Source organism: Balaenoptera borealis (assembly GCF_965194805.1).
Source record: "Balaenoptera borealis genome assembly, chromosome: 9".
Taxonomy (NCBI): Eukaryota; Metazoa; Chordata; class Mammalia; order Artiodactyla; family Balaenopteridae; genus Balaenoptera; species Balaenoptera borealis.
Window position 1 is genome coordinate 60,724,650 of NC_138873.1, and position 24,503 is coordinate 60,749,152.

The 24,503-nt window shown below is 34.7% G+C and overlaps 1 long non-coding RNA gene across 1 annotated transcript; it reads left to right on the forward strand.

Moving 5' to 3' along the window:
- Nucleotides 1-356: 356 nt before the first annotated feature.
- Nucleotides 357-24,440, forward strand: LOC309634835. Its single transcript, XR_014248459.1, has 2 exons — nucleotides 357-7,858; nucleotides 8,218-24,440. It is a non-coding gene; the product is annotated as an uncharacterized lncRNA (long non-coding RNA).
- The last annotated feature ends 63 nt before the right edge of the window (nucleotides 24,441-24,503 follow it).

A 24,503-nucleotide genomic window follows, 5' to 3' on the forward strand; every position in this document is an offset into this window, starting at 1 on the left:
GCAGCAGCAGCCTTAGCATCTCATGCCCGTTTCTGCTGTCCACACTGGTAGCCACGGCTTGCGCCCATCTCTGGAGCTCGTTTAGGCGGTGCTCTGAGTCCCCTCTCCTCGTGCTCCCCGAAACAATGGTCTCTTGCCTCTTAGGCAGGTCCTGAGTTTTTCCCGGACTCTCTCCCGGCTAGCTGTGGCGCATTAGCCCCCTTCAGGCTGTGTTCACACAGCCAACCCCCGTCCTCTCCCTGAGGTCTGAACCCGAAGCCCGAGCCTCAGCTCCCAGCCCCCGCCCACCCCAGTGGGTGGGCAGACAAGCCTCTCAGGCTGGTGAGTGCTGGTCAGCACCAATCCTCTGTGCGGGAGTCTCTCCACTTTGCCCTCCGCACCCCTGTTGCTGCGCTCTCCTCCGTAGCTCCGAAACTTCTCCCCTCTGCCACCCGCCGTGTCCACCAGTGAAGGGGCTTCCTAGTATGTGGAAACTTTTCCTCCTTCACAGCTCCCTCCCAGAGGTGCAGGTCCCGTCCCTATTCTTTTGTCTCTGTTTTTCCTTTTTTCTTTTGCCCTACCCAAGTACGTGGGGAGTTTCTTGCCTTTTGGGAAGTCTGAGGTCTTCTGTCAGCGTTCAGTAGGTGTTCTGTAGGAGTTGTTCCACATGTAGATGTAGTTTTGATGTATTTGTGGGGAGGAAGGTGATCTCCACATCTTACTCCTCTACCATCTTGAAGGCTCGAAATAACTACTCTTAATTTTGCCTTCTTAATAGAATCTATTGCCATCTAATAATATAGTTATTTATTAGTGTGTGCTAATACCTCTGTTAGACTTTAAGATTTTTAATATAAAAATCCATATCTGATTCATCTTCAAAGAATTAATGCCTAGTCCTGTTCATTTACCAGAAACTCAGTAAAAACATTGTGACATCCATTTTATGAGTATTTTTTGAGTATATCAGTCTCTTTCAAACATTTTGATCATGTGTTCTCATAAAAAAATGTGCTGTGCATACACCCATATTATATATTTAATTATTTGGAAATGAAAACATGTATTAATATACTAATACATTATACAGATTATAATACAATCAGAAAAATGTTTAAAAAATTAAAGATAAAAAATAAATATAAATGGAAGTCCTTAATTTTTTTCCTGTATCCCATTACTTTTTGCTTATGTATGTTTTGTGGGGTAAGTCTTTCTTTGGAGATCACTAACACATTATTCCCATTATAACACAAGAATTATTAACAACCTGCACTAGTACTGCTTTAATCATCCAGTATTGTTGAGAAATGAGCATTCTGCATAGTTTACTTCCTATGTAATGGACGTTTAACCCATAACAGGAAAGGAATCTGGCCAGCTGCCAAGTTGCTCATTGAATGCCTACCACATGTCAAGCATTGTGACACATCCTTTGTGTCCATAATCTCATTTGATTCTAAGAACAATCCTGCAAAGTTTAAGTTTCTTACAGATAAGAAAACAGATTTTCAGAACATTAAAATATTCATGACAGTCACAGATGAGACATAGGATCTGAATCCACATTTGTCTAAACTTATACCCTAATATACCCAGTATAAATTCTTCCTAACACACTTAGTCACAGCAACTTTTAAACTCATAGGTTTAACCTCTCTTTTAAACTCATAGGTTTAACCTCTCTTGACATTGTCCTCAACCTGGCCCTCTGGCCTGTGCTATGGCAGTCCACACAGGCACGGAGGCTGAGGAAGGAAAGAAGCCCTAGCTCACAGACACTGATCCCCAACACTATAAGAGTATCCTAATGCCCTTTGCACTGATGAAATTTCATGTTGTCAACTCACTTTCACATCATCTGTTTCACCGTCTTATAGGTAAAATAATGCATGTGCAGATGCAACACTTCTTTTTTGAAAAATTAATTTCTGAATCAAAAATTAAAGCAGAAAAAAATCAAATAACCTTACCTTCCTGAAAATTATATTGCTGTAATTTTTCTTGTCAATGTCTATTGAGCTTTGAGCATCAGTTAAAATGGGTTTTGTTTTTGCCTATATAAACTAATAAAAATAGTCACCTTTTTGACTTTCACTTCTTCTAGGCTACTTACTTCAGATAACATGATGGAACACTTGACCATGATTGCAAAAACCTAGCACAATATTTTAAAGAACTTTATCATTAGAACATAGTACTTCAAAAAATGTAAGTCACCATTTTCTTCAAATTATACTTTTTAGCACAATTTTAGGCAGAAGCAGCATTAACTTTATATGCAAATCTTAAGAACTACAATGATATTTAAAAGCTAATGAGAATTTCTCAAGAAACATGTTCTGAAAAATATACTAGGACAAAAAAATTATAAATATTACCTCACATTAGCAGAATTGTACAAATATTTAGCAGAAGAATATCGTGGCTGTTCTTAGATGGGTTTATGATAATAAAATGATTTTTCACTGAGAATAACAGTAGGAGTAGAAAGAAAAAGTTAGTATTATATATTTGGAAGAGTTTGTCCCTGACATTTTATTTAAATGGTGAATTTAGCCCATATAAACAATACTCTGTTCAGACTTGGGACATTTGATTCTCTGTTACTTGCCATGATAAATTTTGGCAAATAATGGCGAATCAGGTGAGTTTCAACATTATGGAACAATTGTTTAAAAAATTCCCTGCAATTTCAAAAATTATTTTATAGCTTTATAATTTCCTATCTCCTATACTCATATTTCTCTATTGTTCATGCTACATATCAAATATTAATTAGAAATTCCAGAGAGTTTACTTACATTTTTGTTTAAAATGTTTTGCTTTTTAAGTAGTACTTGGAAGAGACTGTTAACATATTGTCTCCTCACATATATTCCTCCCTCTCCTAGGAAGAGACCCCCAAGTTTGAGACGAGCACACAAATACAACTTCCTGGCTGTGTCCACAAGGGATTGGGGGTGCCATATACCTTCTTTTTTTCTCACTACTACGTGAAGTGCAGAAAAGGCAGTGAGGCATGTGTAAGAGGGACACAAGTGAGGTGGCAGACGGAAGGAGCTTCGGGTCTTGGCGCTGTGAGATTTCATTCTGGCCCTCGACCAACTCTTTTTCTTAAATGAGATAAACCTCATTCTGCTCAAGCCACTCTACTGGGGGTTTCCTATTACAGGATCTATTTTTTTTTTTTTTTGTCCTTAAAATTACTGGCAGAGATAGAAGCAGATTTTTCAACTGAAAACCAGTTTTACTAGAACACAAGCTCACAGCAGGTAAGAGTTAAATAGATTTTTCTTACTTTAGAATACAAAACAAAAGGAAGAAAAATGAAGAGCTATGTTCATACATGCATTCCAAAATTTGCTAATTAAACACATGCTTATTTGGTATTAAAAATGTCACGTTTCCTGCCATGAGTTGCAATGTAGAGATGAATAAAGCATCGTCCCTGTCCTTAAGCATATTATCGTCTAGCTGAGAGGACACACAAATTGTCAAGCATTAACTATTCATTTATTCACTTTTTCACGCATTCCAATGGTAGTGTGAGCACAGAAGTACAGAGTAAAAGTGGCCCAATCCACTCTGGTAGGTGAAAAGGATATTCTTTTAGAATATAGTGCCTGGAGTGAATTTTAGAATATGAGAAAGAATTACTCAGGAACGAATGTTGAGGAGGCACAAGCAAAGAGAATTTGGGAGAGGAATCATGGCCATTTGCATTTTATCTGGATATTTATCAGCTCCTAATTGATGATTCAAGTAAGATAAGAACTGGAAAGTCTTAAGTACATTGGGAAATTAAGTGGAGCGCATGAAGGTGGGGGAAGATCACCAAGGCAAGTGTGAGGGAATCACAAAACCAAATTGCCATAGGTTGTCTGAGGAGTAGATGGACACAAAAATAAAGAATAGACTATTTCAGGATGCTTGGTTGTGGAGAACTCACACCTGTGCCATTCAATCTTTCAATGAAATTAGTTTGGTATTCTCAACAGTAGATGGGTTTTGTAACACAGCTTAGGTCTGCTGTTATGAATAACATTAGAACTCCAACTGGAAACTGCAATTCTTTCTTTGCAATTTTGTATTATGGCTCATTGTGGCATTATGAAGAATCTCTTCCATACTGGCAGACATGCCTCTAGAATGGTGCCACCAGAATGCAGTAATAATCTAGAAGGCTACTGACATTAGTATAACCTGGCTTGACTTTTCATTGCTGAGTTGTGCTAGTGTAGTGTGTAAATAGCACAGCACCTGTATGCTTAATAGATAGCTAAATCTGCAAACTGTTATATATAGACTAGATAAACAACAAGGTCCTACTGTATAGCACAGGGAACTATATTCAGTATCCTGTGATAAACCATAATGTAAAAGAATATAAAAAAGAATGTATATATATGTATAACAATCACTTTGCTATACAGCAGAAATTAACACAACATTGTAAATCAACTATACTTAAATGAAAAAAAAAAAGAGAGAAAGAGAGCTAAATCTGAATGGCTACTTCCTATTTGACGCCTCTTTTCCCTTTAGTTTCTACAGCTGTCAGTAAACTATGGCCGGCAAGTGAAATCCAACCCATAGCCTGTTTTTGTATGACTCTAAGCTGAGAAAGGTTTTTACATTTTTAAAGGACTGGAACAACAACAACAACAATATGCCACAGAGATTTATGTGGTCCACAAAGCCAGAAATATTTACTATCTGGTCATTTGCAGAAAAAGTCTATCAACTTGTGCCCTAGAAAATGATAGAGTTATCCTACTACCTCTGCTTTCTGTCCTTTCCTTTCACAAGCTTGTCTGATTTTAAGAGGGCTTATTGTTTAATAGTCTCTAAGACTATTCTCCATTTCTAATCTGTCACTTTATTGACTGCTACTCAGTTCTTCTTGTTTTTCCTATATCACTTACCTTCCATCTTCTTTCCCTCTTGTGTCTCCTAAAATCCTTGACCTCAATATAGAGGAGCTGGGCATTTAATAACCCTACACAAAAAAGTATTTCTTGGGCTTCCCTGGTGGCGCAGTGGTTGAGAATCTGCCTGCCAATGCAGGGGACACGGGTTCGTGCCCCGGTCCGGGAAGATCCCACATGCCGCGGAGCAGCTGGGCCCTTGAGCCACAACTACTGAGCCTGCGCATCTGGAGCCTGTGCTCCCCAACAAGAGAGGCCGCGACAGTGAGAGGCCCGCGCACCGCGATGAAGAGTGGCCCCCGCTCGCTGCAACTAGAGAAAGCCCTCGCACAGAAACGAAGACCCAACACAGCCAAATAAATAAATAAATAAATAAAATTTAAAAAAAAAAGTATTTCTTGTTGGTGACTAATTACAACGTATCACAAATGTAATCTTCAAGTATTCATCTTACTTTTTACTGCTTCTTCAGGTCAAAAAAACCAACAAACGAGAAAGTTGAAAAAAATTTCCCCACATTTCACGCCTTCCTTCTTTATCTAGCTACTTCCCTCACTCCTTTTTCTTAATTTCACTCCTTTTATCTTTGACTATCATTATCCTAATTAGCTCTAGTCCACTCACTTGTTAGCAATTATTTCAACTCCATGTAATTGAAGAAATTCTTATTTTTTTTTACTTGAGTTTCTGTGCATGTGTGTTTGAAATGTCAAATGTAGTCACATACATCTCTTAGAACTTTCTAAATTATGTTTCACTTTTTAAAGGTGAATTAAAGCTACAGAAAAGTGACCTGGACATTTTCCAATATGGGTTTTCTGCTCTTTTCAGAGAGTAGGCTTGGTAACTGCCAATGATCAACATAAAAAGCTACCACAACAGTTTTCACATTCCAAACACTTACCTTAAAAATATTTAGTGGTATCTACTTCAACGTTTTTTTTTTTTTACTTGTTAATGCTCAAAAAATATGTGTGTTTTTCTCAGACCTTCCCATTGCCACAGTCTTGTATAAATGACAGGGCAATGTAGTCCTAAAAAGTCCAACACTGTAAGTGTTATGAAAAAAAGTTTGTTGTGCAATGTTCTAACTCCCACTTACTCCATATAGACAAAGACAAGTTCTCTCATTATTGAAGTAATATAGAATATATTCTGGTTATGCAAAAATAAGAACTTCAAGCCTGAATGGCAACAACATTTCTATGTAATGAGCCTGTTTACACGCACCAAATTTAAATGTCTTAGGTTTTTTACTGGTATCTTTTATAGGCTAAATCAAACCCTAAGGATGTAATCAAATTAAAAGAATTAGTACTCATTAATAAGCTGGCAGTAATATTTCATCAAAAGTTTGCTAAGTCTCTCTCTGCAAAACCAATAGATAAAAGCAGGCAGTGCATAAAAGTGTCTGTCTACTGCATTAAAACATGACGAAAATAATATTTCTTAACATTGCCAAAGAACCATCTATTTCTGAAGATCATACCAGTTCCCATTGCATAGGCCAGTAAGGGTCATTAAACACCAGTGGGTCTCTGAGTCCTTCTTCAGAGTCAATGACATTGTAGACTTCACTCGGGATCTCATTTTCCTCCACACAAGGTCTGCAGGGCAAAGAAGGCAAATGAACTATGAAAAACATAATCACTGCTTTTACTGTTGCTTTTTTTGTCATAAAAATTCCATTTATTTAAATTCCATTAAAAAGCACATTTGGCTGCCAAGAGCATAAATATATACTTTTATTATACTTAGCATTTTTCATTTTCAAAAAAAATTCTAACATTTGTTTGGATAAAAATGCTAAAATATTTTCAAACTACCTGTTTTAGCTAACCACTTGCTACGTGTTTGTTGCATATAATAAATGCTGGAAAAACAAGTGATTTAGAATGCAGTTCAAACACTGTATGTATTTCCCATTATAAGTTATCAGCTTACACTGATCATTATCCTTACTACGTCATGTGCCTGCCACTATTTTCCCAAAATACAGCTCTGAAGGGAGTGATTTCAATTACTTGAGCTGTAGTGGAAAACATTTTTTTAAAATCTCATTTATCTAATTGCTGTGAAGTATTTAATAAATCATTAACCGAGCAAGTGACAGTATTAGGAATTCAGAAAGGCTCTTTAACACAACGTTCTCCCTAAGACAAAACTATAACTCAGTCATTCACATTTGCCTGTGCAATTTGGAAGACTACCAAAACCAAATATTGGGGGAAATAATCAAGCAATGACATTGACAATACTGCTGTCTTAGAAATAAATTTACATTTAGTAAAATTAAAGGTAAAATTAAACTATCAAATACTAGAGTCATTCTTATTTAGGAATATATACAAGATTAAACCAAGATTATAAATGTATTAAAAATAGAAAGTATATCTAATTTCATTATCATCCCAACACTGTGCACATGGGGTGTTTGGGAATTATTTGCCAATTTATTTCCAGAGTATTGAAATGGAATAGCCAAATAGCAGCATTTACATAAGAAGATATGTCTAGGAATGCTCTCTACAACATCATTTGCAAAAATAATAAGCTGGAAACAACTTAAATGTCCATCAATATGAAATTGTTCAAAAATCATGTTATATTCACATAATGAAATACTATTTAGCAGTGAAAACAAACTTGATCTATAGATATCAACTGGATCCATTTGGATAAATTTCAAAAATTGTAAGGAGAGGACAGAAGAATATGTATGCTATGTTATTTATATAAAGTTTTAAATCATCCCAAAACAAGTTTTTAAATCATTTTAAATTACATATATATATATATATAAAATACACACACACACATATATATAGTATTTGAATCTAAACATACTTAGGAGACTCCTCTGAAGAGGGCAAGGAGGGGACTAGTTTTAAGGGAGTGGCACACAAGGAATTAAACTCTAGTGATTTACTTCTTTAAAAAAACCTGGAGTGGGCTTCCCTGGTGGCGCAGTGGTTGAGAATCTGCCTGCTAATGCAGGAGACACGGGTTCGAGCCCTGGTCTGGGAAGCTCCCACATGCCGCGGAGCGGCTGGGCCCGTGTGGCACAACTGCTGAGCCTGCGCGTCTGGAGCCTGTGCCCCGCGGCGGGAGGGGCCGCGATAGTGAAAGGCCCGCGCACCGCGATGAAGAGCGGTCCCCGCACCGCGATGAAGAGTGGCCCCCGCTTGCCGCAACTAGAGAAAGCCCTCGCACGAACCGAAGACCCAGCACAGCCAAAAATAAATAAATAAAAATAAAAGTAGCTATAAAATTTAAAAAAAAAAAAAAAAAAAAAAAAAACCTGGAGCAATTATGACAAAATTATGAGTTTAACAAATATAGATGGTGTGTATCTGTTATACATTATATTGGTATGCATATTTTATGTGTATTTGGAATATGTTATAATGAAACAAAACACACATACACAAACAAAATTAGTGAGACCTAGCTGTTATATTAATGAGCCAAAAAATGGCTTCTGTACATTGGCCCTATGTTGTCTATTTCTTCACAGCAGCTCGGGACTGTAGCTCCAAAGCCCACCAAAAAACCCCAAATTTTTACACATTCAGTTGATTTAAATGTAGCCCAAATAAGCAGGTTTTAGCTTTTTAGAGCCTTCCTGCTTTGCATACCACACAAAACTGCACCCAAGATCTGTTAATCATAGATCAGATAAATTCTGTGGCTATAAAAGAAAGACCCCAAACTGCTGCTACCCTTCAGAGCTCTCTGAACCAGAGACTCTCAATCATGCTGCTCAGCAACATCATCTAGACAGGTAATCCCCTTTCTGATCCTTCTCTGATTCCCCTTGCCCTCCTCCTCTTTTAGGTATAGTCCCCCCGCCATTGCCTCTGGAAGGTCTCCTGCTGTGAGGGACATTTCCCGAAGTGCAAGCCTGTCAAAGCACTGCCCAAATAAAACTCACTGTGTGCTACTGCCACCTCATGGTCATATCTGTTTCTTTGATCAGCCCCCAGATCCCTCGAACTCAATACACCAGGGAAAAGAACTGGAAAATATATCAGAATAATTCTAGATTCTATTCTCCACCTTGACCCTTTCAGTAGTTAGAAGGGTTCAAATAACATTAATGTAGCTAAACATGTCCAGTCTTTGATAAGAAGAGGATCATTATTTCTCCAGGAATAGTTTTTAGCTGTGAGTTTTTAGAAACTTTTTGGATGGCTATTTAAGGGACTGAAAGATTGTAGCACGGAGCATGGTGTTCACAGGGCCACACGGCGTCCTCTCAGCCTGCCCTGCTGCTTGCACTGTGAAGCCCTCCTCCCTATGTCATTGTGATGACCACAAGGCCTGTCAAGCATCAAAGCGACAGCATTTGAAACTTACGTAATAACAAATGTAAGTAGGAGAAGAGAAAAGGAAGTTTTATCAAACGTAAGAACTTAAAAATACTAAAGCAATGACAATAAAACTGGAATAAAAGAAAGCATAAAGCAGTAAAGTAATAAAAGTTAATAAATGGAAGTTAATCACTAAAATTAATTAAAAGTACTTAGCATAGAAAAATATGTTTATCATAATTTCATTTTCTCTTTCACTTGTATGTTCATATAAGCATAAGCATTCATGGACCAACACTTAAGAAAATGTAAAGCTGGGACAGGGATCAAGAAAATCTCTTTATGACCCTCTGTACCATTTGAATTTATTTTATACCAAGTGCATGTACAACCTTTACATTAACAAAAATTTTAAGACAAAACAAACATCAAAATCTCCTAGATTTTCAATGGAATTTTACAATCTATATTTTAATAAAATTTCTAGTTTTTTAAAAGCTATTTATATCCAATAGAAAGTCAGTGGGCTATATGTATCACAATGTCCAAAATTTTGACCTCTGCTCTATATCTTCAAAATTCTACTGCATATAATTGGAATTCAGAAGTGTAGGAATCCTATATCTTGAGACAACAAATAATAAGAATAAAATAGGTTACTTCCTCCCAAGATCTGATATGAATTAACATTATAATGCATTGAATCTGAAACTACCCTTGTTTTGTTTAGCTCAAAATAAAGTGGGTGTTTTTTTCAGAAAATTATATTTTAATGTATATACTTATATTTTCATATCCCATTCAATTACTTTCTCAGGATTAACACTGAGAGAAAATCTAAATATTTGGAATCTAAACAGCTTAGCCTTGCAAAATATTTTTCTCTATACTTATATTTTAGAACATTTGTTAAATTGCAACATTTTCATATCCCTCTTCCTGACTGACTCCTGAACACACTGGCCTGCACTGAGTCTGTGTGGGTGACAGTGAGATGCAATGAACAACAGGTACCTTCCCCATCTTGAATGTCCCTGAAGAGCACCTGCTGTCTTCAAAAATGATTTAAGTGACCCAGGTTTGAGGCATCCCATTGCAATGATTATATTTCTTATAACTGAAGAAAATTGTGTGAAAGCTACATCTCCTCTGTTGGATCCAAATTCACAAAACTGCATAGCTGAGATTCAGAGCCCTAAATAGGATGTCATATAGGAAAATGCCAAACTGGCTCCAAGTGACGATTCCTTTTCAATTTTTGAAAACAGTAATGTTAACCATTGCATCATTATCTATTATCCTTCTGCTAGATGTTTTATAGAAAAGCTCTATTTTGGAACTCAGTACACTATTTCACAATTCTACTAGTTTTCGTTAATCATGCATGCGTATACTCAAGCACACACACATACGTACACAGCTATTTAACAACCAAATGAAGATACAAAAAAATTTAAAAATAACTTAGCACATATACTCTTTTTATTTCTTAACAAGTTTCTTTTACTTTTTTTTAGGAAGTAAATGTGACAGATTAAAAAAAAAAAAAAAATTGGCCCAGAGACTATCTTTGAGACAGCCATGGGAATAATCTGCTATAGAGAATGAAGCCACAGCCATGATACAGTTAGAGGTTTGGGAGCCTCGCCAAGAACAAGCTGATAGGGCCTGCAGACTAACCTCAGTTTGTGCAGTTTTCAGGCAGATAATAGCTGCATGATTAGAAGCCACTTCACTGACTCACCTGAACCCTATTTCCAGTTTTCCTTCTATGCCAATCTCACAGCATGGTTTAGAAAATATTTTTTCTTTGAAGAGATACCAACTTATTCACTATCCACCTGACAGTGTACACAAATTTGCATCCAAGCAAGGATGCCCTTCTATAGGAAATTGTTAAGACTTTAAAAATTTTTAAGCAATAATGCAAGTATACTTCACTGAAAAAAATTTGTCTGAAATAATAAATATTTTTATTCTTCCCCTTTATTACATACTACAAAAACAAACAAACAAAAAACTTGTGTATTCCTTTACAAATTAGCAAATCCATGTGCTAGAACAGGGGTCAATAAACTTTTTCTGTAAAGAACCAGAGAGTAAATAACTTAGACATTATGGGCCTTTATAGTCTCTATAACAACTATTCAACTCGACCATAGTAGCCAGAAAGCAGCTATAGACAATGCATAAATAACGGCCTGAATTCCAGTAAAGTTTTTTACAAAAACAGGTGCTGGCAGGATTTGACCTTTGGCCTTCGGACCATAGTTTGTTGGCCTCGGTGTTGTTCTATAGCATGATTTTATCAATGACACAGCTGATAACTATAAAAAGCAACATCTATAAATAAGTATAAAGGAAAAATTATCCATTTCCTACTGAGGTATTTGTGTAATTTGATCTTAAACTATGGCATTAAATTCCAGAGATAAGGTTTCTGAAAAATGACAAGAATTAAACAAATACACTTCTTTTTAGTTCTTCTGCTTTTGGTCTTTCTATTTACCCTTCAAAGTTTTTGTTGTGTTTTAAAAATAGTAACCGACCATACAACTAGAAAGAGGGAAAACTAACATTTCAAAGGGCAGCACTGCTGACAATTGAGTTCTCTGCCAGGTGAAATGGGCATTGACTCATCACAAGAAAACAGAAGTGGATGTTTCCAATGAATGCCCTAGAAAGTGTGCTTTTAATGAAAGATTAGTCAATAAATGCAAAATGTACTTCTTCCAAAACTTAAGGTTCAAAGTAGAAGCTTTCTAGAAGAGATTTCTAGAATGCATCAGATATTTGTTTAGCTCCGCAAACCCATAGCACTGCCTTTATTTACCATCCATGAAGCATTCTGACAGCCAAAATGCAGTGCTTAGTAAGCATCTTACCCCAGACGGCTTTAAGATGTACAGTAGCACTGAAATTACAATATGCACCATGACTTGTTTGGTCATCCAACTTTGGGAATGGAGCACACTTGTCTCTATAATGAGCGGTCTGATGTCCCATGCAGTTTACCTGTGGTAAACAGGAGTAAACGTAACTAACCAAATGTTGGCATATTAGTGAGATGCAAACAGAAATATTTTTCTTTTTTCAAGAGGCTTTAAGCAACGAGTAGTCACCATACATAATTTACTCACGTTTGTACTTTCATGCAGAATAGTATGCATCTAAAATTTTTCAGCATAAATTAGAATTTACTCTAGGGCAATATTTTCTCAAACTCAACATCTTACTAAAAAAGCCAAAGAGTATAAGTCCAAGAATCAGATTTATTTCACTTCTGCTTTTCTAATTAACAAAAATATCTCTTCCCTCAACTTCTTTTCCTCTAATGATTCTAAATCAACCAAATAAATACTGGAGTTTGGGTTTTTCACATAAAAAACCAGGGGTATTAACACAAATCCAAGCATTTTTTTCATGCAACCATGTGAAATTACTATTAAAAGCACTTACAAATGTCTTACCATTGTATGTCTCCATGCAAATAGAAATAACATGATTAAACAGTCTCTAAATGTATATATGTATTATATGGCAAGATACAATTGAAATCAGGTGAAAGGAAAACTTTTAGGTAATTTCTTTAGAAAAGTCCCCTTTCCTGTGTTGCAGTTGTATATTATTCCCATCTTTGTTTTGCCCCTAATACTCTGTATTTGATAGAAAATGAAAGGGAGGCAGGCACACTGACATTCCTCTTCACGTTTCAGGGGCTTCTGGCTCAATTATGAGTGTCCAATTTGGTTGTAATATTCATTTTTAGAGATGACTATTCAAATTTTGGATTCCTAAAACTATCTCTAAAGTCCGATAAAATATGCTTCCCTTACTTTCTAAAAGAATATGACATATATACACTACCAAATGTAAAATAGATAGCTAGTGGGAAGCAGCCACATAGCACAGGGAGATCAGCTCAGTGCTTTGTGACCACCTAGAGGGGTGGGATAGGGAGGGTGGGAGGGAGACACAAGAGGGAGGAGATACGGGGATATATGTATATGTATAGCTGATTCACTTTGTTATAAAACAGAAACTAACACACCATTGTAAAGCAATTATACTCCAATAAAGATGTTAAAAAAAAACACCAAAAAGAAAACCCAAAAAAGAATATGAAAGAAAGGTCCAACAAGTACCAGTGCCACGTTTTCAGACCTTCAGATTATTCTGGGAAAAAACCCTGTGTTGCTAATTAGAAACCATTTTCTTTCTCAAAATTACTTTAAAACAAAATTCCTTTTTCTGGTTCTCTAAGAAAATAATAAAAAGCACAATGTTGAAAAAACAAAACACTTGGGCAAAGGCAAACCTCATAGACTACATCCAGAGTCTACTTTACATGATGCACACAATGTCCACAAATGTTGAGCCTTTTTTGAAAAGCATGTTTTTCTTTCATATAAAGATAAAAAGAAAATCTTTTAGGTCATGGGCTATGGGGGGAAGAGATGATGTCTCCAGTGCTTTGATGTTACAAGTAGCTCTTCATTATAGAAGATTTCTGGTGGTATAATAAAGGTCCTGATAAACTGACCTTGAATATTTAATAACCAGCTTCTACATGGAAGCTTTGTGACTTTCCTGTCCTTTGCACAGCAGAGCAACCATATATGTATTATGAACAAATAACAAAGCTTTATTATTTTAGTGTAGAGATTTTAGTATTTAAAGATATGATGTTACTAAAAGGGAGAACATTATTTCTATATTTCTTAGGAAGATTTCTGTATAGAAATGCTTCTAAAACACCAATTGACAAGAAATTAGGATAAAATAACCCATTTGTAGTTAAATGCAACATATAAAAATCAGTTTCAAACTTTTATGCATTGTATGTAAACAGAAATTATAGCCAATTGAATGACACTCAAAACTCTGATGCGTCACCCTGTGTTAGTTTAGAAGTAAAAGGTAAATCTAGGTGAAGTTTTACAACTTACATGTAAACAAGCTGCCTGAGTTTTAAACTTTGGCATTCTGGACATAAGAGTTATTTAAAGAAAAAAATTGTCAGGTCTCTTTTAGGAAAATAATAATTTTGATAAAATTCTGTATACATGATAAAAAATCAAAAAGCTAATAGAACTATAAATGAGAGATTATAACATCCATATAAGAGGTACCACCACAAATCATCGCTCTTTGGCAAACTCCCTTCAAGACCTCTCTCTGTGCATAGATAGATGTGGGCGTGTATAGATCAAGTATATATAGATATGGGTATAGATAAATCGGGCATACGTACATAGGGGAATATATAGGCATATATAGATATGGGCATATACAGATCAATATAAACATCTCCTAATTAAAGTCATATCAGTATACACAGTACTATGTGACCTGCTCTTTTTCTTACTAAGAAAAATGTCATCTTTCCAAGTCAATAAAAATACATTTTTAACACTTGATACAGCATTCATTTATACCAAGACTTGCTTTTGCAATTTCTTGGTGGTGGACACTTAGTCATCATCTTTTTGTAGCACAACAATAAAATGTTATTTATGTATTGGTTGATTTATAGTGCATCTCTTTCCAAAAAGAATTTATGGTGGCTTACAGTAAAAATATAAGTAAATAAAGAAAATATGATTTAGCACCAAACAAACCAAAAATAAACAAATAAAACAGGAACCAACAAATGAAAACAAGAGAAAAATATGATTCTCCTGCTAAGCGAAGTTTTGAATAAAAGTCCTTACTTCAGGGTATCAAAATTTATCACTAAAATACCTATGGAGAAAATACAAAAGGAAACTAAATGCTAAAAACAAGAATCAACAGCCCATTGTCCGAATCTAGGAAGAATCTCTACTAACTTCAAAAGTAACTGAATTAGATCATGAAAAACAATGGCTCACAATTATCACCACAAGTGACATAAGAAGCAACAGATATTCTGACCATAAAGAAGAGAAAACAACTTGTTAGTTTTTGCAATAGAATATCTCTGCAAAGAAACACAGCAAACTGGTACAGTGATTGTCTTTAGCTGGGGCAAGTGGAGAACACTGGGAATCAGGAAGAAGGGCATTTACATTCATGTCCTTTCATGTCCTTTGTACTTCTACCACACACAAAAAATGTATTTTCTCACGAAAAAATTAGTTATAATGTCTAAATATTATTAAGCCAAATACAGAAAAATTCAGGTTATAAAACTATAAGTAATTAATATCCCAAATTTAAGGAAAATAACTATATATGCATTTGAATGAGTGGATGATGGGTGGGATTATTATTTATTTTCTTCTTCCTCCTTTCTAGATTTTCTTCCACTCTTCTACCATAAACATATTATTGTTGTATAAGCAGAAAAATTCATACTTAAAAATAACTACAACTAAAACGATGAAAAAATAACAAAAACCCCCACTAAATGTAAAAACTTATTAATTCAATCAAAATTATATTCAAAGAGGGAATTCCCTGATAGTCCAGTGGTTAGGACTTGGCATTTTCACTGCCATGGCCCTGGGTTCAATCCCTGGATGGGGAACTAAGATCCTGCAAACCTAGCAACACGGAAAAAAAAAAAAAAAAGGGAGACTTATAAACTATAGTTCATTCATTTTCATTATTTCTTTAAAAGAAAAGGTACAAAAATAAATGAAGTCAACTTGAAGAGTTAGCCAAAGAATTTAAAATACCAGTGTAAAACCAGGCAAAGGAAATAATATAATATATAAGAAGAAATTCAAAAAAGACAACCATTAAGGAAAAAATCTAAGATATCTTTTAAAACATTACAAAAGCCCTTAACAATTATAATTAAGAAAAAAGTGAAACCTAAAAGAAAGGATAAATGTACAAAGAAAGTAAAATCTCTGCTAACGGATCTTTGAATTCATCACCCCTGTTTCCCCTTGTCCATTCCCCCATACTGGTTTCCTTGCTTTCTCACACATGCCAGGCACATGCTTGCATTCACACTTGATGTTCCCCCTACCTAAAATTCTTTCCCCAGACATAAGCACAATTCACGTCCTCAAGCACTTTAGGTCATTATTCATATTCACCTTTCAGTGAGGAATTGCCTATTAAAGATATATATTTATATTTATGTTTACCTTTATACATACACCACATAAACACACATATTTTTGTACAGTTGAATAGAAAAGATAATATATTTGATATATATATATTTTTTAATCTGTGAGATTTTTAAAGGTGAGTTTATCACATAAATACTCTTTCATACATACTCTTTTCCTTAACAATATATAAGAAAAACCTTTAGAAGACACTAAACATTTTTGTAAAATACTAATTTTTAACAACTGTGGTATCCAATAGATGGATATAACATAATACATTTAAAAATTAACAGTCTGAACTTTTATTAGTTTTCTATTTTTTATTGAAATAAAATATGAAAGAAACATTTTTATGAATTTATTAAAAATTTAGTGATTACCCATAATGAGCTAGAAACATTGTTTCAGCACAAAGGAGAAGAGGCAAGAACAAAGATGTAGTCCCTGCCTCAAAGAGCTTAAAATATATGTAAGAGGAGAAGATGGCAATGATGCAGATAAAGATGAAAAAAACCCCACATAATTATAACTGTGATATAGTGCATCATGGGAAGAACTGGGTAAGAGTATCAACTGCTACTGGATACTGAGGGAAAATCATGCTGAGGAAGCAACATTTCAAGGCAGACCTGAAGGGTGCCCAATGAAGGAGAGTGTTCTAGGCAAAGGATTTGTGTACTGAGCATCTCTGTGCATTGCATAAAATCTTCTTGCAAGTCTGTATTTCCTTAGGATAAATAACCAGACATTAAATCACCAGATCAATGGGCATGGCTATTTTTATAGCTTTTGATACATACAATCTAATTTCCCAACATTGAGTTTGTTTCAAGATATAACCCCACCAGCAGAGTATGAAAGTATCTATTTTACTGTTCCCTCGCCAGCACTGGGTATTGTGTTTTAACCTTGATTTTTAAATTACACTATGAGAATATAATTATTTTTGAAAAATAATAAAATATGTATAAGTGTTAAAAATGACTAATGAGCTTACGGCTCTCAAATTTCCACCATCTAGTAATTACTACTTTGAACATTTTACTGTATATTCAAGGCAGTCCTCTATATAGATATACATATTTGAAAGGTATTATTGCCCTTGTATTGTGGTGGTTTTCCACTTAATATACTAGAAGCTTTTCCTAGATTTATAACTGTGCATCAACATTTTCAGCTTCATATGCTTACTACAGTAAGTTTAGCCAGTACCACATTGTTATTTTTCTGGAATTTCACTATTAAGTCTCTAAGTGTAGATTTTTAAAAAATACTTGTTTATCTTGCCTGTGGCTTTTTGAGGTTCTTAAATCAGTGGATCGATGTGTTTCAGTGGTTCTTAGACGTTGTCGGTCATTGTCATTTCAAAATTGTCTCTGCATAATTTTCTCTCTTTTCTGCTGGGATGCAGATTAAACGTGCTAACTAAGTCCTCTTGTCAGGTTCTCTAGCTCTCTTACTATTTTCTGAATTTTCTATATTTTTCTCTCTCTACATTTCATTCTGCATAGTTTCTAATGACCTACCCTGAAGTTCAGAATATATCAAACATACATAATTTGCTTGTAAACCCATCTTTTGAGTTCTTAACATCGACTCAGATTTTAGTTGTTATAATTTCAGGTGGGCTTTTTTGCATAATTATATCACTTTTTATAGTTTTCAGATTTTACTGAAATTTGTAAGCTTAGCCTTTATTTCCACTAACATGGAAAAAATAATTGTTTCATATTTCTAATATCTGGAGTGCAGAGGTCTGTTTTTGTTCTTTGCTCTTTCTGTTGATTGTGGCTGATGCTGTCTCGATTCATTTTATACCTCATTATCTTTGGTTGTTTGCTAAATGTTTATTTGAAAACCTACATTTATAAGTAATTTGAGACCCAGGAAATTATATATTCCGTCAGAGGGAAACTTCATTTCCTTCTGCCAGTCATGTAAGGGTGGTAGCCATCTGAGACCGAGGCTTAAGGTTTTGGGACCATGTGGATAACCGCTCAGAGTACATTTCATGTTCCCTATCCCCAAGGGGACAGCCTGTCAGGGATCCAGGCCAGAGTAGGGGTAGTTCCCTTTGATAAGGACTGAACTTCAATATCTGCTTCACACTCTACCAAAATTCCAGCTTTACAACTTAGGTATAGCCGAAGACTGACTGGGACATACCTCTTTAAAATCTATTGTTTTCTCTGTTCTTTGTCTGGTATTTTCTTACCATCTTATTAACTATACGATCCATTTAGGAAGATGCTTTGCATTGCTTCCAGTTTTTTTTTTTTTAGGGTGAATTGGGCTACATTATCAATTCATCATTATAAGAAACGGAAGTCCCCTACACTTAATTCCAATTTGTTTGAAATTTACTTCTGTAACAGAGAAGAACAAACCTGACTACTATTGAATCTATTCCTTTAGCTTTAAACTTTGTGCTCTGTTGCCTGTGGTTAGTCATGATGGCTCTGACCTTTTGTAAAAGAATGTTGCCTAGAGCCTGAAATATACAAGATAGCCCATACTCAAGGCTCTGACCTTTAAAGGTATAACACTTTTCCATTCATAAAAACATAAAAAGTTGCAGAACAGAGAATAACATTTGTCTTGTCGGAGGTTTATAGGAACACTGTGACCAGATCTAGCTGGACAGCTAGCTGCAAGAGCAAAGGATTTGGGGAACAAGAAGTTTGGCAAAAAAAACCAGCCACAAACCCTTCCCTTTTGGTATAAAAGAAGCCTGACAAATACAACTAACTATGACATATGAGTATAACAAATTACTAGATTAAAAAAAAAAAAAAAAAAAAAAGAAGCCTGAATTCTAACTTGGGTAAGATGGTTCTTTGGGACACTAATCCACTATCTTCTTGGTCTGCTGGCTTTCTGAATAAAGTCGCTATTCCTTGCCCCAAAAATTCACCTCTTGATTTTTTTGGCCTGTTGTGTGGCGATCAGTACAAGCTTGGACTCAGTAACATTCCCAATTGTAGTTGTTGTTTTACTCTGCAGATGATGTCATCATGAACATTGCTTTAAATACACTTAGTGTTCCTCTGGGTATTTCTTTATTTTCTACAAATAAATTGTTATGTTCAAATAGTATGCATTTTAAGGCTTTGACATGTATCACCAATTTACCCTCCAGAAAGAATCTGTTTATTCTCTCTTTAGTTTTTCATCAGAAAGTCAATTCCTCCCAGCTCCCCTCTCCATCCCGCATTCACAGACATTTACACATATAAGCAGGTAATGATTTTTCATTTTTGGCAGCTTGATAGGTATATAAATATAAATGTATACTTTCTTTTGAAGTGTTTATTTATTTCACTTCTAGTGAGACTAAGCATATGTTCATGCTTATTGAACATTTGTAGTTCTTCATTTGTGTATTACTTAATCAAATTTTCTTAATCATACAAGGGTAGTCAATAGACAATTTTATTCCTATTTGTACTATTACAGATTAGGAGATACAATTACAATGTAATTACATAAAAAGGTAAATTTTAAAGTAAATAAAGTAAATGTAGTCATAATGAATGATTCCAATGATATGACATTCTGGAAAAGGCAAAACTATGGAGACAATAGAAAGATCAGTGGTTGCCAGGGCCAGGAACTAAGAGGGAGGGAGGGACAAATAGGCAGAGCACAGAGGACTTTTAGGGCAGTAAAAATACTCTGTATGATAATAGTGGATACATGTCATTATACATTTGTCCAAACCCATAGAATGTACAACACCAAGAGTGAGCCCTCATGCAGACTATGGACTTTGGGTGATTATGATGTGTCAGTATAGGTTCATCAATTGTAACAAATGTACTGCTCTGGTGGGAGAAGTCAGTAACAGTGAAGGCTATGCATATGTGGGTGTAGATGGGAAATCACTATACCTTCCCTTCAATTTTGCTATGAATCTAAAACTATAAAAAATAGTCTATTAAAAATAATAAAAAATAAAACTTAAAAAATAAAGTAAATGTAGTCAATAAAAGAAAAATAACATGAAAATCTGAGGCTTTAAATAAAGCAAAGTAAGACCAGAATTAACTATTTAATGCAAGAATCAGCAAACTTGCAGCCTACTTTTATTAATAAAGCCTTACTGGAATACAACCATACACATTCATTTATGTATTGTCAGTGTCTGCTTTCACACTACAATGCCAGAGCTGAGAAGTTGCCACAGACACTGCACTGCCAGCAATGCCTAAATACATGAATCAAGAATGATTGGTCTTCAACAAGGGGTTAATATCTAAAATATACAAATAGCTTATACAACTCAATATCAAAAAAAACAAACAATCTAATCAAAAATGGGCAGAAGACCTAATAGACATTTCTCCAAAGAAGACATACAGATGGCCAACAGGCACATAAAAAGGTGCTCAACATCACTATTAGAGAAATTAAAATCAAAACTACAATGAGGCATCACCTCAAACCGGTCAGAATGGCTATCATCAAGATGTTTACAAATAATAAATGCTGGAGAGGCTGTGGAGAAAGGGGAACCCTCCTACACTGTTGGTGGGAATGTAAATCGGTCTAGATACTATGGAAAACAGTATGGAGGTTCCTTAAAAAACTAAACATAGAGCTACCATATGATCCAGCAATCCTACTCCTGGGCATATATGCAGAAAAGACGAAAACTCTAATTCAAAAAGATAAATGCATCCCAATGTTCATAGCAGCACTATTTACGATAGCCAAGACATGGAAGCAACCTAAATGTCCATTGACAGATGAATGGGTAAAGACAGTGTGGTATATATGTACAATAGAACATTACTCAGCCATAAAAAAGAATAAAATATTGCCATTTTCAGCAACATGGATGGACTTACAGAATAGTAAGTCAGAGAGAGAAAGACAAATATTATATGATATCACTTATATGTGGAATCTAAAAAATAATACAAATGAATTTATTTACGGAACAGAAACAGACTCACAGACATAGAAAACAAACTTATGGTTACCAAAAGGGAGGGGGGAGAGATAAATTAGGAGTATGGGATTAACAGATACACACTACTATATATAAAATAGATAAACAACAAGAATTTACTGTACAGCACAGGGAACCCTAGTCAATATCTTGTAATAACCTATAATGGAAAAGAATCTGAAAAAAATACATGTATATATAACTGAATCATTTTGCTGTATACCTGAAACTAACACAATATTGTAAATCAACCATACTTCAATTAAAAAAAAAAAAAAAAGTGATTGGTCTAAATTCCTCCTAAATGTGAAACACTAGCAACGTGCATACTAAACTCCATCACAACCCTCACCATTAATATTATCATTAATCTGGATAGTATTTAACATTGCTCTATAATTACATATGAAAGGTAAATAAGCAATGTAACTGTTGAAGAGGAGAACAACACTCCTGTTTGCATCAAATATGAAAACACAAGAGAAAATAAGAAAAAATGCTGAATTAGTAACATAATTCTGTCATTGAGTAGATATCTATATAAACAAAATCCCACAGCTTTCCTCTACTTTATCCTTAACCAGTTAGAAGATGAAAATGGGGAAATGCTCTTTTTAATAGCCATAAACACATAGGCTATTTTTCAAAAACACTCTAAGGAAATCTGTAGTTTCTTTACAAATAAAACTTCAAAATGAATAAAGAGACACACCAAGTTTCAGACTGTGGAAACCTTAATATCACCAAAACAGCAATTCTTTCTAAGAACACTGAGGTGTTAAAAACAATTTCAGATTTTTAAAAAATGATTTTTAAAAAACCAATCATTTTATTACCTGACAGATGAATTTAAATTTTATCTGCACAAATGCACAGGTTTGAAAGCTAACAAAAAACTAAATTTTTCGTTTTCATCTTGCAATTACTTCCTTGAGATTACAGAAATATAACATTTTTGCCAACGTGATTTATTAGCACTTATTTGTTTGTTTAAAAATATTCATAAGAGCCTAATATGTGTCTGACATTGCATTTAGTAAATTCACAAACTGTGTAATTTTGGCTATTTTTCATTAACTGCTGAGCTTGGTTAATCAACATTAAATATAAACATTTGTTCATTAAAAATAAAACATACTATATATAAAATAGCTAACTAATAAGAAACTATGGTATAGCGCAAGGAATTCTATTCAGTACTCTATAATGGCCTATATGGGAAAAGAATCTAAAAAAGAGTGAATGTATGTATATGTATAACTGATTCACTTTGCTGTACACCCAAAACTAACACAAACTAACGCACATTTTAAATCAACTATACTCCAATAAAAATTTTAAAATAAAATAAAAAATAAGAAAAATTAGATGTGTCACAGTTAACATCTAGAAACTCTACCAGTTCTATAAAATTACCAGGCATTTTAAATAATTACTACTAAGTATTATCAGTTATTAATGGTGATAAATAATTATCATTAATTCCTAATTTCTAAGAAATAAGTTTTAAATAACTTAAATATTATCTCAGCTGAAACATATTTGAAGATTTCATTGAAATTAATACGTTTCTTAATTTAACATATTCCCATTGCAGAATTATGTATTGTATATGTATAGGATGATGCACAGTATATATTTATTTTATTATCTCCTCATAAATCATCCCCTTCCCCCAGTTCCTTTTCAGTTGTTACTCTTTTCTGAACTGACTCCAATTTTCTGACGTCTTTCCAATATTGGACTTCCCAGAAATCTATGTGATGTTCCTGCTAGGTGCAGCTGTTCAGTGGCAGAATTTATTCTAAGGCAGTCAGATCCACAAAACGTCAGTTGAGTACAACAGTGTGGGCAAAGGTCCTGCAGTATGTCATACTGGCCAATTCTGGTAGGTCTAATTTCTTCTAAAGAGACCAACTACAGGAAGGAGGTTGAAGAGAAGGAATAGTGGAGAAAGGAAGCAGTTAGAGTGAGTGGGACATGGAAAAACAATAAAGAAAGCAAATTTCACTAATGACATACTTTAGCCATTTGAAGAATATTTTAATAATAAATGTTCTCTAGAACGTCTTCTTTCTAATCACTATTATTCTGCATACAAAACTACTTACATAGGATTTTTATAACTTTCAAAGATTATTATGTGGTCATTGGTTCATAGCTATTAAAAGTTGTTTTTTTCTTTTTGTTTTTACCTCCCTGTATTTTGGACCACCAATCATCTCCTCCCCAGTTGTCAGCCTCTCCTTTTTTCACCTTTACAACACTAGAATTTTTGCAACAGCAATTGAATTTCTCTTTCTAGCCTGTTAGTCCCTGTACTGACACCACATAAGCACACACACACGTGCACACACATACATTCATGCACTTCCCTTGTTTGTCCAATCTCCTCCATTTACACTCCTAATGTCTGCAATCTCAGTTGCTCAGACCCATATTTACAAAGAAAATGCACATCCAAATCTATGCAGCCTCTTTTTTCAATAAAGAGAAACTTTATATGAGTTCACCTGTTATACTACAACAACTTTTCAAACATCAATTTTTCATCTTGTTATATAGTTGGACCTCCATTAGCCATCTAATTGAGGAAGAGAAAAAGGTATTCCACAGAATATTCAATATCAGTAGAAATAAGCTAATATAGTTCCTGAAGAACAAGAACCATATCTGATTTTCCCCTTCAGTGCCTGACCAATGTTCAGTGTCTGATAAATGTCTGTTGAGTAAGTAAAATTAAGAGATCTAAGGAAGTCAAGAAAAAACTATTGAGAAACAGGTTACCATAGTGGTTAAAAACAGACTCTGGGCCCTAGTAAAATCCCATCTACACACTTACCACCTCAAGTGAGTTTCTGAACCTCTGTGTGCCTCAGTTTCCTCATCTGTAAAATGGGGGCAGCAATAGTAACTACTTCGTATGGTTATTTTGAGGAGTACATAAACTAATACATGTAGAGTATTTAGAACTTGGTAAGTATCATATACATGTCATACTTTTAGTGGAGTTTTCAATCTTCCATTAAAAAAAAAAACTGACTCTTCTATACAACTCATTTGCCTATCATTTCTGGAGGAAAATGGCTGGGTCTATAAAGGTCATTCTTCCCTCACTTTCCTAACATTTTATGGAAACCACGTTTTTTTGAAATAAATTGTTTGCTCTGGGCTAAAATGGAGATACAAAGATGGCAAAATGTAGTGGTAAGTGAACTAATGGAGGAGCACATTTACTGAAGCAAGAGAGCAAATGGACCAGAAAATTATGTAA